The sequence below is a fragment of the Neoarius graeffei genome, chromosome 8 (genome assembly GCF_027579695.1).
Source record: "Neoarius graeffei isolate fNeoGra1 chromosome 8, fNeoGra1.pri, whole genome shotgun sequence".
Classification (NCBI taxonomy): domain Eukaryota; kingdom Metazoa; phylum Chordata; class Actinopteri; order Siluriformes; family Ariidae; genus Neoarius; species Neoarius graeffei.
Genome location: NC_083576.1, coordinates 40,913,530 through 40,932,471, shown reverse-complemented (window position 1 = coordinate 40,932,471; position 18,942 = coordinate 40,913,530).

Here is an 18,942-nt window from a genome sequence, read left to right as displayed (position 1 = left end):
CAGGAGGGAGGTGGCAAGGATTGTGAAGTGGTGTTAGGACAGTAATCTCTCTCTCTTAACATCAGAAAAATGAAGATGATCATTGACACATGGAGGAAGAGAGGACAGCACCCACCACTGCATATTGAAGAGACTGAGGTGGAGAATGTTGCCAGATTTAAATTCCTTGGCATTAACATTGCTGAGGAACTCACTTGGACTCACAACATCCCAGAACTGGTGGGGAAAGTCCGACAGCAGGCCTAGAAATTCATATATTTTTTCACCAGCCAGCCGGACTAGTTACCTTCCAAAGTAACTAGCCAAACAGAAAATCAACTAACCAAAATTTGTTCATGTATGAATTTTACTTCTGTCAAAAATAACGCAAAAGAGAGTAGTTACCATTGTCCATGACTAATGTGCATTTATTTCAAGACCCGAGTATTTTGATATTGTTGTTAAATACATAAATGAGAACAACACAGAGCACCATAATATCAACAAATAATAATACCGGTATATTGGAAAACTTGGCAACTTGGTGTATGAGTATTGAAAATAAATATACTTACTATCATGACTATAGCACCCAAAATATGTCCAACATGCTTTCTGTATTTAACCATTTATGAGAGAGAAAGCATTAGGAGCTTCATATTGACTAGGAATCAACTTGAAAAAAATTAATTATTCCATAAAAATCGTATCGCAGCCAAGGCCTACCCTGCTCCCACGTTTGCTTATAAGTCCTTTGTCGTTTCTCCTTCTCGTACGCTTTATCGGCGGCCTTTTCCTCCTCTTCAGACTGAGGTCGCTTTGTCCCTGTCTCTGGTGGTTTCTGTACACCTTTCAGAAAATTCCACATCGCAACATAGCTTTGGCAGATGTAGATGTAAACGACAAAAAAACACACGTGTTTAAATGGGCGATAATGTGGCCACATCTATTGAATTTGATAACATGATATGGCAGCGGGGGCGTGGCCAAGCATCGGTCTGTGAATGGAGGGCGGAGTCAGGGAAGGTAAGTGGTGGAATCATTGCACCTGATATGGGGATTAACCTGTGTTTGTGTGCCTTCCCCAGTGACCTGGCCCTTTAAAAGGAGAGGAGAGCAGAGAAAGGGAGCTCTACAGAACACGTGTGTGCGTGCGCGCGGCTGGGAAGTGATAAAAGGCTGAAAAGCTAGCAATAAATAGTTCATTGAGAACTCATTTCTGGCCTGCCGTGCTTCTGTGCTCCACCCACCTGGTCCAACACTACACGTGATTACCGCGATATTTGACGAGATGCGTTATATGCATGCGCAGTAGTGAAAAAAACGACAGCCTGACTCGTACACGATATGATTCGGAATTCTTCGGTAGTTTCCGTCCTGCCAATAAACGCATCGATTAACACAGACATAGCACACGCTTAATATGTGGTGGCTTTAGTTGACGGTGTGTCTGAATCTTCGCTTCATATATATTTTTTATTTTCAACTAGCCATCCGGGCTGGCTAGCGACAGGAATTACTCGCCAAATGACAAATTAAGTCGCCTCGGGTGACCGGACCACCGCGAATTTCGAGCCCTGGACAGTGTCTGTACTTCCTGAATACAGACACTAATATGTCTGTTTTCTTTTGAAAAATAAGGAAATATGTTTTAGCCAATGAGAATTCCCATATTGGGCAAACAATCAGAAGTCAGTGTTTCAAATAAAGAAAGTCCTTTTACAATGATTTTATAATAGGAGCCACCATTTTGTTTTGGGGTGGTCCTGGGGCAGTCCTAGGATGGGTCTCCCAAAAAGGGACCTGACATAAAGACTAATGGAAGAAACTTAGACTTCAGTGTTTTTCTGGGAATCACTCACGGTCATATTGTTTCTGTGCAATAAAAGCTTTTATGGCAACTTCTTTCATGCAAGTATATTTTTTGGCTACTTTTGAGATACAGACTTCCATGACAGTATTGTGCATCCTACTTGTTATTAAGTTTTGCCAGTTCTGCACTTGCAGCCTGCATCAATCTTTATCATATGTATGTATGTATTTATTTATTTTATCTCCAGTCACTATGAATCATGTATTGTACACTCTAATGTGTTGTTCAAGATATATCACTTCTTATCCTATTTTTTGATGCTTTCTGAATTGAGCATTCATGTACTAGAAAGCTTGGCCTGGTTGATACAAAATATGAGAAACGTGAACTGTACTGCCAAGTAGAAAATGTTGAAAAGGTATGACATGCTAACCAATGAGATTATTTGCATACACTCTGTTATTTTGAAACCGTATAAAATCAGAACTTTGTGATTGAGTCAATTCACTCTGCAGACTGACTCGGCCTTTTTTTAATTGATCTAATAAAAGTCTAACTTTTCTGCAAACTCTTTGACCTTGAAGTATTCTTGCTTCAGAGAGTTTCCGAGACATATTTTTGGTGACCCCGACATGATTTAAAAAAAAAACAAAAAACGCTTGCTGACTGCACTTGGGTGTCTGAATTGCACTGCACAAACAGCAGCTGCTAAAAAGGTAAGCAATTTTTTGCTACTAATTTGGTTAAGTTTGTGCAGCTGTGGTTTTGGTTCTAGATATGGTGGTAAGAAAACTAAATTCTCCAAATTTGAACAGCTTAGAAAAGAGGAAACACTTTTTAATATAGTAAGTTTGAGACTGTAGGGGAGGTTGAGGCGGGTTTTGGTCCTTGCTGTGTGTTCTAAGGGATTTCTGTTGCATATTTTTGCTTTTACAATCTGCCATAAAAAAGGGAATCATCAGCAATTAGATACTTTTTTTTTCTTGACGACTGCTTCACCCGCTGATTCACAAAGGTTGAGTGTGGCAGCGGGGGCGTGGCCAAGCGTCGGTCTGTGACTGGAGGGCGGAGTCGGGGAAGGTAAGTGGCAGAATCACTGCACCTGAGGTTGATTAATGTGTTTGTGTGTCTTCCCCAGTGACCGTGCCCTATTTAAGGAAGAGAGCGAGAGCAGAGAGGTCTCTCTCCCCAACCAGACGACTGGAGCGTGTGTGTGTATAGTTAAGGCTGAAAAGCTAAAATAAACGGGTTTTGTGAATTCAGTTCTGGCCATCCTTCTGTGCTCCACCCACCCATCCGAACTGCTACAGTGGTGCTGAAACCCAGGACTTGGAGCGCTGAAGCAGAACAGCCCCATGGAGTCCTCCCCTTTCGCCGAGCTGGTCCACGCCCTCGCCACGGCCCAGAAAAGCCAGCACCAGGAACTAGTCGCCCTCCGGAAGGAACAGGAACAGCAGTTCGAGGCCCTGGTGCTGGCTCAGCAGGAAGAGCGACAGGCGTTCCGGCACCTCCTCGCGTCGGCAGGGTCCACCGCCGCGGGGCCGTCCCCCTTCACCCTGATGAACATGGGCCCGCAGGATGACCCCGAGGCCTTCCTCACGCTCTTTGAGCAGGTAGCAGAGACCTCGGGGTAGCCAGTGGAACAGCGCGCGGTGCGTCTCCTCCCCCTGCTAACGGGAGAGGTGCAGCTGGCCGTGTTACAGCTCCCCGCCGACCGCCGGCTGGCCTACGCGGACCTTTGCCAGGCCGTCCTCCAGCGTGTGGGGCGCACCCCCGAGCAACAACGGCAGCACTTCCGCGCTTCGGGCTTGGAGGAAGTCGGCCGGACGTTCGCGTTTGGCCAGCAACTCTGGGACGTCTGCGGGCGGTGGTTGAGGGCCGACAACTATGACGCCGAGGGGATCATCGACCAGGTGGTGCTGGAACAGTTCATTGCGCGTCTACCAGCCGGAGCTGCAGAGTGGGTCCAGTGCCACCGCCCGGCGTCGCTGGATCAGGCAATCGAGCTGGCGGAGGACCATTTGGCTGCTGTCCTGACGGCAGAGGTGGAAAAACCCGGGTGCAGAAAGTAAAAACCCTGCCACATTTTTGCTCCAGCCAATTCAATGAACCAGCTGATCCTAATTACCACATCCCCTAAGCCAGGTTGATGAGCTAATTGGTGAAATCACCTGTGTTGAGAGCACAGGCAGAAGGAAAACCTAAGCAGGACTTTTACTTTGTCAATCCAGTTTTTCCACCTCTGCCCGACGGCAGGACAGCAGACAACCTCTTCTCCCCTCTCCTCTCTCTCTCTCTCTCTCTCGCCCTCTCCTCCTGTGTCTCATCCTCGCCCCCTTCCCCCACCGTGGGGGCAGGCCCCACCCCAGCTGGCCCACCGCACCCGCGGTGCCCTCCTGTTTCTCCCGTCTGTGTCTGTCTCTCCCTCCCCTCAGGTGAGTGAGCCCCAGAGCACCAGTGCAGAGAGGAAGCCCGGGCCAGTTTGCTGGCACTGCAGGGAGCCGGGCCACCTCCAACAGCAGTGCTCGGTAATGGAGGTGGGCGCGGTGGTTCGGATCCCTGACGCGCCAGGAGCCGCCCTCAATCGGGCCGGAGCGTATCGCATACCAGTGAGTATCCAAGGGGATACACATCAGGTGTTGGTGGATTCTGGTTGTAATCAGACCTCAATCCACCAAAACCTGGTGCAAGACGAGGCATTGGGGGGAGCACAATTGGTGAAGGTGTTGTGTGTGCACGGGGATGTTCACAACTACCCTCTAGTGTCGGTCCACATTTTTTTTGAGGGGAAAAATTTATAGTGAAGGCAGTGGTTAATCCTCGCCTCACCCACTCTATAATTTTGGGAATGGATTGGCCAGGATTTGGGGAATTAATGAGTCACCTAGTGAAGAGTGGGTCCTGCCATAGTTTAATAAGAGGAGGTCCTGGTGTTGTGTTGGCGGGAGCAGCTGTCACAGAGCCATCTACATCAGCTCCGCATCAGGGTGAGGAGCCGCCAGCTCCTCCTCTCTCTATCGGGGAATCCCTTGCGGATTTTCCATTACAGCAGTCGCGAGACGAGACTCTGCGGCATGCATTTGACCAAGTGAGAGTAATCGATGGTCAAATGCTCCAGCCAAACGCCACCCCGTCCTTCCCCTACTTCGCAATTATGAAGGATAGATTATACCGAATGACACAGGACACTCAAACTAAAGAGCAAGTCACGCAGCTGTTGATTCTGAAGAGCCGCCGGGAATTGGTATTCCAGGTGGCTCACTTTAATCCCATGGCTGGACACTTAGGGCAGGATAAAACACTAGCCCGAATAATGGCCCGGTTCTATTGGCCAAGGATTCGCGGCGATGTCCTTAGATGGTGTACGGCATGCCGCGAATGCCAGTTAGTAAATCCAGCAGCCATTCCAAAAGCGCCTTTGCGCCCTCTCCCATTAATCGAGACCCCGTTCGAAAGAATTGGGATGGATCTCGTCAGGCCATTAGATCGGTCAACACGAGGGTACCGCTTTATATTAGTTCTGGTGGACTATGCAACGCAATACCCAGAATGGGTGCCTCTTCGCAATATCTCAGCACGCAGTATTGCAGAGGCGCTCTTCCGTGTTATCTCCCGAGTTGGAATGCCGAAAGAGATTCTGACTGACCAAGGCACCGCGTTTATGTCACGTACACTAAATGAACTGTATAGGTTGTTGGGTATTAAGCCAATCCGCACCAGCATTTATCACCCACAGACGGTTTAGTTGAACGGTTCAATCGCACCCTCAAGAATATAATTAAAAAATTCGTAAGTGAGGATGCACATAATTGGGATAAGTGGCTCGAACCCTTGTTGTTTTCAGTGCGAGAGGTCCCCCAAACCTCCACGGGGTTCTCCCTGTTTGAATTGTTATACGGGTATAAGCCAGGCGGCATTCTAGATGTGCTGCGGGAAAATTGGGAGGAGGGACCTTCACCAAGTAAAAATGAAATCCAATATGTTATTGACCTGCGCGCAAAACTCCACACACACACCCACCTAACCCAGGAGAATTTGCAGCAGGCCCAAGAACGACAAACCCGCCTGTATGACAAGGGTACGCGCCTCAGGGAGTTCGCACTGGGAGATAAAGTACTTGTACTGTTGCCCACATCGAGTTCCAAATTAGTCGCTAAGTGGCAAGGACCCTTTGAGGTCACATGGTGAGTCGGGGACGTTGACTATGAAGTGAGGTGAACGGACAGGGGTGGGGCGTTACAGGTTTACCACCTCAATCTACTCAAACTCTGGAACGAGGAGGTCCCCATGGCATTGGTGTTGGTGGTCCTGGAGAAGGCGGAGCTGGGGCCAGAGGTTCAAAAGGGAACATTGGCGTCACGTACCTCTCCGGTCCCCTGTGGAGACCACCTCTCCCTGACCCAACTCGCGGAGGTTGCCCAGTTGCAGACCGAGTTTTCGGACATATTCTCGCCCCTGCCTGGCCGCACCAGCCTCATAGAGCACCACATTGAGACGCCCCCAGGGGTGGTAGTGCGTAGTCGCCCTTACAGGCTACCCGAACACAAGAAAAAAGTGGTTCGGGAAGAACTCGAGGCCATGCTCAAAATGGGCATCGTCGAGGAGTCCCACAGTGACTGGAGCAGCCCTGTGGTCTTGGTACCCAAGGCCGACGGGTCGGTCTGGTTCTGTGTAGACTATAGAAAAGTCAACGTGGTGTCTAAATTCGACGCATACCCAATGCCTCATATTGATGAGTTGCTCGATCGACTAGGCACAGCTCGCTTTTACTCGACACTGGATTTAACAAAGGGTTATTGGCAGATCCCTTTGACTCCATTATCCCGAGAAAAAACGGCCTTTTCCACACCGTTTGGCTTACACCAGTTTGTCACACTTCCTTTTGGGCTGTTTGGGGTGCCCGCTATGTTTCAGCAGCTGATGGATAGGGTCCTCCGCCCCCACGCCACCTATGCGGCCGCCTATCTCGACGATATCATTATCTATAGTAATGACTGGCCAAGGCACCTCCAACATCTGAGAGCCGTCCTTAGGTCGCTGAGGCAAGCGGGTCTCACAGCCAACCCGAAGAAGTGTGCGATTGGGCGGGTGGAAGTACAGTATCTGGGCTTCCACTTGGGCAACGGGCAGGTGCATCCCCAAATTAACAAGACCGCAGCGATTGCGGCCTGCACGAGGCCCAAGACCAAAAAGGGGGTGAGACAGTTCCTGGGGCTGGCTGGCTATTATCGTAGGTTTATACCTAACTATTCGGACGTCACCAGCCCGCTGACTGATCTGACTAAAAAGGGGGCACCAGATCTGGTCCAGTGGACGGAGCAATGCCAGCGGGCTTTTTCTGAGGTAAAGGCTGCACTGTGTGGGGGGCCACTTTTACACTCCCCTGACTTTTCTCTCCCCTTTATGTTACAGACGGATGCGTCGGACAGAGGGCTGGGGGCTGTTTTGTCCCAGGAGGTGGAGGGGGAGGACCGCCCAGTGTTGTATATCAGTAGGAAGCTGTCGGTGCATGAGGGGCGCTACAGCACCATTGAAAAGGAGTGCCTAGTGATCAAGTGGGCGGTCCTCACCCTCCGTTACTACCTGCTGGGACGCCCTTTCACCCTCTGTTCGGACCACGCACCCCTCCAGTGGCTCCACCGCATGAAGGATGCCAACACGCGGATCACCCGTTGGTATCTGGCACTCCAACCCTTCAACTTCAAGGTGATCCACAGGCCAGGGGTGCAGATGGTCGTGGCGGACTTCCTCTCCCGTCAAGGGGGGGGGGGGGGGGGAGTCGGCTGCAGGCCGGACGGCCGCCCGGCCTGAGTCGGGCGGTGGGGGTATGTGGCAGCAGGGGCATGGCCAAGCATCGGTCTGTGACCGGAGGGCAGAGTCGGGGAAGTTAAGTGGCAGAATCACTGCACCTGAGGTTGATTAATGTGTTTGTGTCTCTTCCCCAGTGACCGTGCCCTATTTAAGGAAGAGAGCAAGAGCAGAGAGGTCTCTCTCCCCAACCAGACAACTGGAGTGTGTGTGTGTGTGTGTGTGTGTGTGTGTATAGTTAAGGCTGAAAAGCTAAAATAAACGGGTTTTGTGAACTCAGTTCTGGCCTGCCGTCCTTCTGTGCTCCACCCACCCATCCAAACTGCTACATTGAGTTTTGGTTTTGGTGTATCATTACAGGCCTTGGGCGTCGCTCAAGCAGCTGGGTGGTACCCTTTGGTGGGCACCTTGCCAATTACAGCCTGAATCAGTTCAGGGTGGTGTAGGAATTTTGAGTGCAATTCAAAGGGTCTTTTTGTGTTAAAGGACTCCCTTGACCTTGCCAGAGCTGGGGAGCATGGTATAGGCAAAGGCCTAAAGTTCCCAGTTGGGTCTGAGCTCATGTTCGCTTTCCCTAAAAATCTCTAGTTTAAACAAGGAGTTGCAGAAAAGTTGTTGTATATGCATATGACACTGATGAGAGCAAACAGCTCTGAGAGAAAGAGTAGAAACTCAAAGCAAGGATTAGAAAGAGAGAAAAGCCTGTAAGAACAGGTTGTGCATAAAATCCTGCAAATACCACTCTGTAAGGGCTGCATAGGTAGGTCACGTGTTGACAGAAATGTATCAGCATTTTATGAGAAGAATACTGCAGTTTGTGTTGTTTGTAGTTTGTTATATTACATGTGGATACCGCTCTAGAAGCTTACAGGTCTGAACGGACAGGTATTGTCTGTTTTTGGCATATTACCTGTGGATACCAATCTATAAAAAAAATTAACTGTTGATGCTTGTTTTCTTCCTTGCTTATACTGCTGTATGTTGCACATGTTGGTGGTCCATTGCCATGGTCTGCTTCTCTATGTTGCTCTCTGCTATATCTTCTGTCCTGTACCTGTTTTAATGTCTTGCTTCATGTTGTGTTGTGTCTTGTATGTTGATGGTGGCACTGAGTTTCCCCTTTGGGGAGTATTAAAGTTAATCCAATCCAATCCAATCCAATCCAATCCAATCCAATCCAATCCAATAAAGTTTAGCGGTCTGAATGGACCAGTATTGTCTGAGTCTGGTGTATTAAATATGGTGGCCAGGAAGCACGGGCGATTGCTCTAAGACAACGAGGGAGGCTCAGCCTCCTCTAAAAATGACGAACATTGTGTAGGATGAATTGCGCTAGGCTTATGTTATAGCCGACCTTATAACATTGCTATTTCAGATCCAGAATCATAGAAATATATGTGCTCAACCCAACTACAGTGCGAAATCATTCCGTTATAACTTTCCCCAGTTCGCCTAATGTGTGCGTGAGTTTTTCCCCCTCGACAGCGCGATGCAGCCCAGCCTCAGTGGACTTCAATGGCATTTGGGAGCTATGCGCTTTCAATCTCAAAATGCAAGATGATTATTGGACAAATACTGTGAAAACGCCTGCCCACGGAGTCCCACGGACTCCCAGCCTCAGTGGACTTCAATGGCATTTGGGAGCTATGCGCTTTTCAATCTCAAAATGCAAGACGGTTATTGGACAAATACTGCGAAAATGCCCGCCTACGGACTCCGAGCCTCACAGTGGGAGGGACATGGCAGTTTCCGCGAGGAGACTGGTGATTGGTGAAAGCGGCCGGATATTTTCTTTGATTGACAGCTCGTTTCAAATATAGACAGGCAGCGGTGAATTTCAGTTCAGTCCCATGCGGATTCACTAGTGCTGTGGTGTATTGTAAGAGATCAGCTTACATTTCGATTTCATTCATTACATACGGTTTCTACCAGCTTTTTTAGTTTGTATATATTTTCATTGTAAATAAAGTGTAAATATAGTGTTGTCAAGTTTGCTATCTTAGTTCCAGAAATTTCATTTATTTGAGTGACTGAACTTGAACTTGAGGGGGCTAGTCAGCTAGCAAGAAAGCTGTGCATGGATGCCAAGCATTGCTGATTTAATTTTGGCGAAGCCATTTGCCAGTCTTCCTTTCGAGGAAAAAATTAAAATTAAAGAGCAGGGTAGACCAATGCCTCAAATTGACTTGGTGAAAAAGGTAGGGAATAATACTCGTTCCTTTCAGCTCTCCTGGTACGAGAAAGTGGATTGGCTAACAGCAAGTGACCCGCATCAACAACAGTAAATAGGCTACTTTAGTAATATGTCATGGATGGACCAAAAATATAGAATCTATTTAAAATGTTTATGCTGAGTATATTATATTGGAATATATATTTTTCTGGATATGAATTAAACACAGCTACAATTTGGAAAACATTTTTAAACAAAAACACAGCTGAGAACATTTCACACTACAGACCTGGATTAAAAGTGAAGGGTTATCAAAATTGTCTATAAAACATTTCTCAGTCAAAATAAGTAAAATATAGGGAAAGTGTCATTGAATGAAATGTGTGGCACCCAGCTCTATGTTTGGTTCCCCAAGGTCAGTGCTTGTGCCTATTCCGGAACACTCTGCTGTTATTGCTGAGGTTCCTGACAAAGAGCTGCTTTCATTAATGATCAATTTTTAAACAACATGCCACAATTTTAAAATATAAAATATTAAAATATACACCACCACCACCCCCCAACACCACCATCATGTATATTGGACAGTAGGCTAATGGGCCAAAAGAACCTGTTATTTCACAGTTTGTGACCTTGCCAACAATCAGCCAGATCAGAGGCAAGAGTATGGGCAAAATTGATGTGTTTTTTCTTTTAAAATCTGGAAATATCATAACCAACCAGCCTCCCCTGTTTGAAAGACTACCAGCTGCCACTGCCAGGAAGTGCAAAACAAAATGTGAAACACTTTTATTAAACAAAATTACATTACACTGCAAAAAATTGGAAACTGAATTTGAGGAGAAAATTACTTTATACTAGTGAAATTATCTTGCTGCACTGGCAGATATTTTTACTTGATAAGACATCTTAGAATAAGTTGGTTGCAATCTAGAACTAAGTTTAATAATTTCAGAATTGGTGTCTTGTATTCTTGTAATAGGAAATGTTAGATCGTTTCAAGGCGGCACGGTGGTGTAGTGGTTAGCGCTGTCGCCTCACAGAAAGAAGGTCCTGGGTTCGAGCCCCATGGCCGGCGAGGGCCTTTCTGTGTGGAGTTTGCATGTTCTCCCCGTGTCCGCGTGGGTTTCCTCCGGGTGCTCCGGTTTCCCCCACAGTCCAAAGACATGCAGGTTAGGTTAACTGGTGACTCTAAATTGACCGTAGGTGTGAATGTGAGTGTGAATGGTTGTCTGTGTCTATGTGTCAGCCCTGTGATGACCTGGCGACTTGTCCAGGGTGTACCCCGCCTTTCGCCCGTAGTCAGCTGGGATAGGCTCCAGCTTGCCTGCGACCCTGTAGAAGGATAAAGCGGCTAGAGATAATGAGATGAGATGAGATCGTTTCAACTATTTTCAAGATATTTTCACTTGCTAAGATATCATTTTTTGCAGTGTAGCAAAACACTTTTACCAAGGACAAAACAAGTTTACAACTTGGAAAACAAATTGACAAGATGCGAAACACTTTTATGAGCGCTGAGACAAATTTACAAGTGGCAGAACACTTTTTTTTTTACCAGTCTGTAAACAAATTTACAAACAAAAATCTTCACAGAAGGGGAATGTACCAAATGCCAGAAGTACGGTGGCCAGGAAGTGATAGCGTGAGTGGCCAATTTGTGTTCCCTGTGTCTGAAATTACTCACTATATAGTCCTCTATTATAGAATTCCCTATATAGTGAGCAGGGAGTAGTGAATGAGTGAGCGATATTAAGAAGAGTTCCATGGCTGACAGGTAAAAGAACAAGAGCTTGGGAAGAATTCATTAGAACAGGCCTAACATTGAGAAAGGTAAGAGCTAAAATTTTGCCTGATGAGGACTTAGCCCCACCTGATCATTTAACAAGAGGGCAATTAAGAATAGAGGGAGTGGAAATGACTGATACACCATTACAGATGGTTTGCTTGAAAAATCCTATAGCTAAGGATAGAATTAAAAATGACGTCAGAAAAATGGGCCAAGAGAACTATAAAGATGAAAACTCAATGGCCTTAGGATGATTCATTTGAGGTGGGTTTGTGTGAGGAGATGAACAATTTGATTAAAAATTACAAGCCAAAAACCAAAGTGAGAAAAGGTGAAAAAAGAGAGAGGAAGAGAAAGAAATATTCAACCTGTTTAAAAAAGAGGGATTTTTTTTAGATCAGTGAAGAAATTGAGTAAGATACTGAAAAAAGATGAATAGACAAATCAAGGGAAAAAATGAGACAGACATTTGGATAGTGGACAGTGCCCCACCCTTTGAGGAAGCTAAAAAGACACCACCCAACAGGGAGAGTACACCTCCCCCATATTTAGAGAGTTGATTCCCAGCAGGACAGTATCTTGTGGTGAAGGTAGAAGGAGCCATACAGGTAAAAGGGGAAGCAGAACTAGAAGAAAAGGAGCAGGAAGTTGAAGAAAGATTAAAACACTTCAAAGCAGTAAAAGAAAGAACATGAGTGCTCTGCAGGAGCAATAATAGATTGTTATAAAGAAGTGAAAGAGTCTCTCAGAGGTGCAGAAAAGAGAATGGAAGATAGACAAATATGGTGGATGGAGAAGTTGAAAGAGAGGGAAGCACAGCATCTAGCATCTATTGACAGCTATGAAAGAGGTAGAAGAGTTGATAAGCTTTCTCAAAGGGCATATAGGGAAAGAAGAAGAACTTGACAAGATGGAGGAGTTACAAAGACAGCTGGTTGGGTATTTGTTATAATTTGAACAAGGAAAAGATCAAGTGCGAAGAAATTTGAGAGAGAGATGCAACTTATGGGAGTTAAAGGAAGACAGTTAAAGGAAGACAGATACAGTACATTCCAAGGCAAACACAAGACCTTGAGAGTTTGCTGGGGTCCCTACTTACCATCCATGAAGGGGCCAAGAAGTGGATAAGTGAATGTGAAGAAAAGACAGTGGGAGAGATGCTGGCAATCGGTGATGTGAAAGCAGTTTTGACCAGAGTGACTGGTCAATCAGCTATGGAAGAACTCCTCAGAGATGCACAAATTACATTACATGGCATTTAGCAGATGCTCTTAACCAGAGTGACGTATAATAAGTGCAAAAGTGAGGTACATGAAGTGCTGAACTTCTAGACAAGAAAGTTCTAGTGCCAACTGAACAGGTGACAGCAGTGCATAGTATAATATTCTGTTGGAGTACCAGTACACAAACAGCCAAGGAAACAAACCAACCATATAAAGTACAACTAAATAGAGAACTCAAAATGGCTAATCCCAAGCTAGACAGTACACAGCCTGGGTTGGTCTAGACCAAAATGCAGTTACACAGTGGGCAGGGAAGAAGGGGCGAAATGCAACCTGAAGAGTTGAGTCTTCAGTCTATGGTGGTCAGGGAGTCGGCAGGTCTGATCTCAGTGAGAAGGTCATTCTACCAATGGGGAACCAGGATAGACAGCAGTCTTGATCAGGCTGGGCAGGAGTGGAGAAGAGGAGGGTCCAGGCAACCAGTTGTAGCAGAGCATAGGAATTTGGCTTGCATGTAGGGGTGGACAAGACTCTGGAGGTATGCTGGCCCTAACCCCTTGAGAGCCTGGTAAACTAGCACCAATGTCTTAAATTTGATGCAAGCTACAATAGGTAGCCAGTGCAGGTTGACAATCAGAGGGGTGATATGAGAAGAACGAGGGAGGTTGTAGACCAGGCAAGCTGCAGTGTTCCGGATGAGCTACAGGGGTCTGATGATAAAAAAATAATCTTTTTATCTTCTGTACAAATAATTTTCCAGTATCCTTTTAATTTTTGATTGTACTTTTACTTTCCTTTTTCTGTATTTTTAATTTTTTCAGAAGAATGCCAAGACTGGAAGCTTTCTTTTTTCTCCTCCCACATAAAGATCATAAGTGGAGGCCATCCACATCAGATCTGCTTTAATATTAACATATCTTCGATTAAGGTACGCCAAATCAAAAATCAAATCAAGTTTATTTGTATAGCGCTTTTAACAATAAACATTGTCGCAAAGCAGCTTTACAGAATTTGAACGACTTAAAACATGAGCTAATTTTATCCCTAATCTATCCCCAATGAGCAAGCCTGTGGCGACGGTGGCAAGGAAAAACTCCCTCAGACGACATGAGGAAGAAACCTCGAGAGGAACCAGACTCAAAAGGGAACCCATCCTCATTTGGGCAACAACAGACAACCTGACTATAATATTAACAGTTTTAACAGGTATAACCCTCAACTGTCCTCATGGGGCCGTCCTTCACAGGAGCGGTGCGATAAAACTCCGACCAGACACAGGGCACCAGGATGGATCAAGCAGGTCCGAGGGGCAGAAGAGGCCAGCATCTCAATCCCAGGATCAACATGTAACTCAGAGGGACAGATTGGGGGGGGGGGGGGGGAGAGAAAGAAAACACAGGTTGTTAGGTATGCCCTAAAAATGACAAGTATTAAATCTGTGTGGTAGGCTCGCAGAGATGAGAGTCTTTACATCAGGCATAATACACAACAATGGCATGTTAATATGGTAAAAAATATCATGACCTGCTCTGGCTGGATGCTTGATTGGGTGATGGGAGCACACTCCTCAGCAATGATGAGATGCAGATGGGACCCTTAGGGCTGGCCAAGACAATTCAGTTACATTTCACCGGGTCTGGGACATGCGACAGAATGTCTGACGGCCGATTCCCTGCAGGCTACGATAGCCAGTCGAGGTCTCCACCCTCTCCACCAAAAGATTTCCTGTTGACTCCATGTAACTCAGAGGGACAGATTTGGGGTGGGGGGGAGGGAAAGAAAACACAGGTTGTTAGGTATGCCCAATGTCACCTGAATAAGTAGGAGCAGTATACATATTGCATCGAGTACGTGAATCCATTCATCATGGCACACCTTCAGTTTGTTCAGTGTGCTGAATGTAGGATGTTTAGTCATTCTTCCTCCATCATTAGTGACATCTTTATTTGTGATAAGTGCAGATTAGTTAGCTCTCTGATGGAGAAGATTGCAGCTTTGAAGGTGCATATCCAGAATTTAGAGAGGGTAATGCTGGGCATACACTGTGCGATTTTTGGCCTGATTTTGACACAATTTTCACTCGTGTGACTATTTTGGAGATCGGGCCGAGTTTTGGCTCAATCGTGCATCTTGGATCATGTAGTATACATGGGGTAACGACAAGCGATTAACACCTCACGACCTTCTCCCGATCAATCGGATGAAAATCAAACCTGTTTGAAATCCTGGTCGCCCATCGTGAGGCTATCGCACTGTTGAAGCAGTGTCACGAGCCGATTTACCTCAACCTGTCACACTACACATGCACGAACACAGATATAGAAGAGAAAACAAACACTGAGCAGCATGGCAGCAGCAGCACAGCGCATAATTTGGACCCAAGAAATGGAGGCTCAACTTGTGGAATTGTGGCAGGTACAGCCGAGCCTTTTTGACGTGGCCTCTGAGAGCTACCACGACCGCAATAACAGAGAGAAGAGCTGGGTGGAGATTGCGGCACAATTGCAATTGCCTGTTAAATTTTTGTCCAGACTAGCATTTTAGCAAAGTGGATATGTTGTTGGTGGTTGTTGTTGTTGGTGGTGTGTGTGTGTGTGTGAGAAAGACAGAGAAACAGATTGGATGTAATTTATTGGCTCCAATAATTGGAGATAACGCTGTATGCTATCGAACTAACAATTGCCTAGATTACAAAGTGTGTGCGTGTGTGTGTGACTGAATTTCTTTCTAGTGGAACTATCAAAAAATGTTTGATTACCAAATAGTAGCAGTAGATGTAGTAAATATACATCATACAGTACATGTTAATGTTTTACAGTGAATGAGGTGAAAACCCGGGTCACATCACTGCAGACGCAGTATGGCAAACTCCTTAAACCCAAGGCCAGTGGCAGTGGCCAAAAACCACTTAGGGGAGAGTGGGGTAAGATGAGCCACTTTTTACATTTTTCATCATAACTACATGTTAAAGCCATTTTTGCTTCCAGTCTACACACCATACCAAATTTCAAAGTGTACTGTTACTATCTGAGCAAAACATAATTGATAAGCTCTTATGGTTAGAGTGATATTACCTCTTGAAAAAAAAATGTCAAGTGGCTCAACTTACCCCATGCACGGGGTAAGATGAGCCACTGTGTGGGGTAAATTGAGCCAACACAAAACATGTTAGGTTAACAAAGTAAACAACTTTTATTATTAGAAATGCAATCAATGAATCAAGTCAAGTCAATCAAGTGGGGGATAGGGCCGTTGCATAGAGAAGGGGAGATGAAGAGAGAGGTGATAGAACGAGATGGGATAGGGAGGGATAAATAGATGGATAGAGAGAGAGATATGCGTAGATAGATAGAAAGAGGGATGGTTAGAGAGGGAATGAGAGATATACTATATTATAGAAATTACTAAAACAGTAGAACAGTGCCAAAAAAATCTTATTTCTTTCAGTAGGTTAAAACATTGCTAAAACATGCAGCAATCATTCCATCAATCATTCAATCATTTCATCATTATTCAATGTTCCAAGCGTTCAAATGGCAAGGGAACACCATTTGCCTCTCCCTCCGTGCTGTCCCCCCAACAGTAAAGGGGCGGGGCAATTTTTTCACAATATCCTGTCTTGACAGGACAGCCTCATCTTTCTCTTTGAAGACAAAGGTTGGCTTTCTTGCAGAGCCATGGCATGACCGGCTTCTTTTGAGAAATCTTGCCTCTATTTCGAAGACATCCAATTTGATTATCTGGCCAATGAAGAAATGCACTTTCTTCTTCCCCGTGTATTTTGCCACAACATAATCCCCCACATCTAACAACTGGTCTTCCTCATCTGATGTCATATATATGTTGTTGTCATATATGACCAGTAAATGTGAAAACTTAAGTGTCATCCATATTGGGTAAGCTCAGCCACCAATGGGGTAAGTTGAGCCAGTGGCTCAACTTGCCCCACATCTAATGGCTCATCTTACCCCATGGCCACCATTTTGTAGAAAAATGCTAATAAAGGGGATTAGGCTAATCAAAATTATTTTTATTAGCATTCATATCATAGCTTAGAAAGCCACTAACTTAACCCTAATGTGTCTAAATATTATTCTACTTTTGTCTTCTCTAAATCATCTTCACTGTGGACAAACATGGAATTGACTTAGAAAGCACAAAAACACATTTTTATAAATATGTCCCTCACTTAGTTTGACATGTGGTGCTCCTCTCCACAAGTGTAAGTAAATGGTCCTGGCCCCCTTTGAATGTGGTCACATGGTCACATTTGTTTACTGTTTCTTAGAAACAGGGGGTGGCTCATCTTACCCCCTGGCTCATCTTACCCCGCTCTCCCCTACGCCCAAACAGAAATGGATTCAACAACACTTGTACTTTCTAAAGGCCCATGGCACTCACAGACATACAGAGTCCACTCTGAGAGTAAGTTTATGATCAAGTTCTTTTAAAATACACAAACTCACACCATATGAAAATGAAGGGATATTTGGGGGGAAATCATAGGAATGATGTTGAAGTCCAAAGAAAATTCCCAGTGTGTCTGTAGATTCTCGTTCATCCAGGTCATGGTAGTCAAGTTGTTCTAGATAGGCAGCTGGACTTTTGTAGCTTGAAGACGTTTTACCTTTCATCCAATTCGAAGTACACATGTTTAGTCAAATAAATGCCACAAATTTAAACTATAATCATGATCATTTTTCCATAGCAGCACTATATCTAATGTAAGTTACTCCCCCTGACAGTCTAGGTTTAGTGATAATACAGTGAGAAATTGGTATCTGACCTAAAGAACACTAAGATCTTAACTTGTGTGTAATCTCTTTGCCTCTGTCTGCTTTCTCTACTGTGTCCTACAGCTTGGGTTGGAGTCAGAGGACACGGGTGCAACAGAGGAGGGAGATGAGGGTCAGAGCACTGTGGATATCGAAGGCGATATCTTCACTTCTTCAAATACCAGTAGCCCGGTTTCGGTGACTCATGAAGACCCCTCAAACCCTGTACCAGTCAGAGAGCCCAGTGGTCAATCTGTAAAAAGACCAAGAGTACAGAAGCCAAAACCAAAATCTGCAGAACACAATATCGAGTTGGCCAAACTGTCCCTGCTGCAGCAGGTGCAAAACACACTGTCAGCATCTAATGCTGATTCGGAAGACCTTTTTGGCCAACAGGTAGCCTCAGAGTTAAGAAATACAAAGAATCAGTCTACACAATTAAGGCTTAGGAGGAACATCATGAATTTAATTTATGATGCTCTGGAGATGGAACAGAGCAGCACTTCAGTGAGCCCGCATGGCAGCCAGGTGCAATATGCTGGTTTACAGGCTAGGCCATATTCCATGCACCAATATCAGGCCCAGCCACCCCCAAAATTACCAGGCAACATCTACCCAGCCTATGTCTTTTCTGACCATGATGAACTCAGAGTAGCTGGGTAGATTAAAGAATTGGTTCCTGCATTCACTACACTAATGTAGTGGTGTTCTTTCAATATGTTCAGGATTACATGTTGTTTATATGTCACTATGATGTGACTTGCCATCTACCTCAAGTTTACTTTTTGTTACTAGAAATATTTTTGTATATTTAATGAAGAAAATAATTTATTTTTTCCCACAAAGGTAGATTTATTTTTGTTATAACAAAGGGATTTGTATAATATTCCTGTATAGTTTCTATACAACATGGTCAATAAACAAAGTAACATTTGTTCAAATAGTGAAGTGTCATTTTATACTAAACCAAAAATAATGAATTGTAAGACTAGAAAGAAAACTTTCCTCAGACAATATTATGTTTATGTCTCTGATCTCCCTACGCCATGTTCTCTTGCCAAGAAACACTCCCTGCAGGTGTGACAAAGTAGTTGCAAAGGAGGTCCCGCTGCATCTTTGCCTCCACTGAAGGGTTTCTTGCTCGGCCCATTGAAACTGATTGAAGCCCTCCCTCCCTTCTCCAGGCTCCTTCAACAAGCTGATGGTTGGCATCCTCTGTGTCTACATATCCAGGTGGTACGTAGGCATCTGGCCTGCGTTGCCGAAGGAAATTGTGCAGGCAAAGACAATCTTCACAACCTTGTCAGGTTCCAGGCAGATAGTTGTTCTGAACACTCGGAAGCGGTTCGCCAGAATTCTGAATGCGTTTTCCACAACACGTC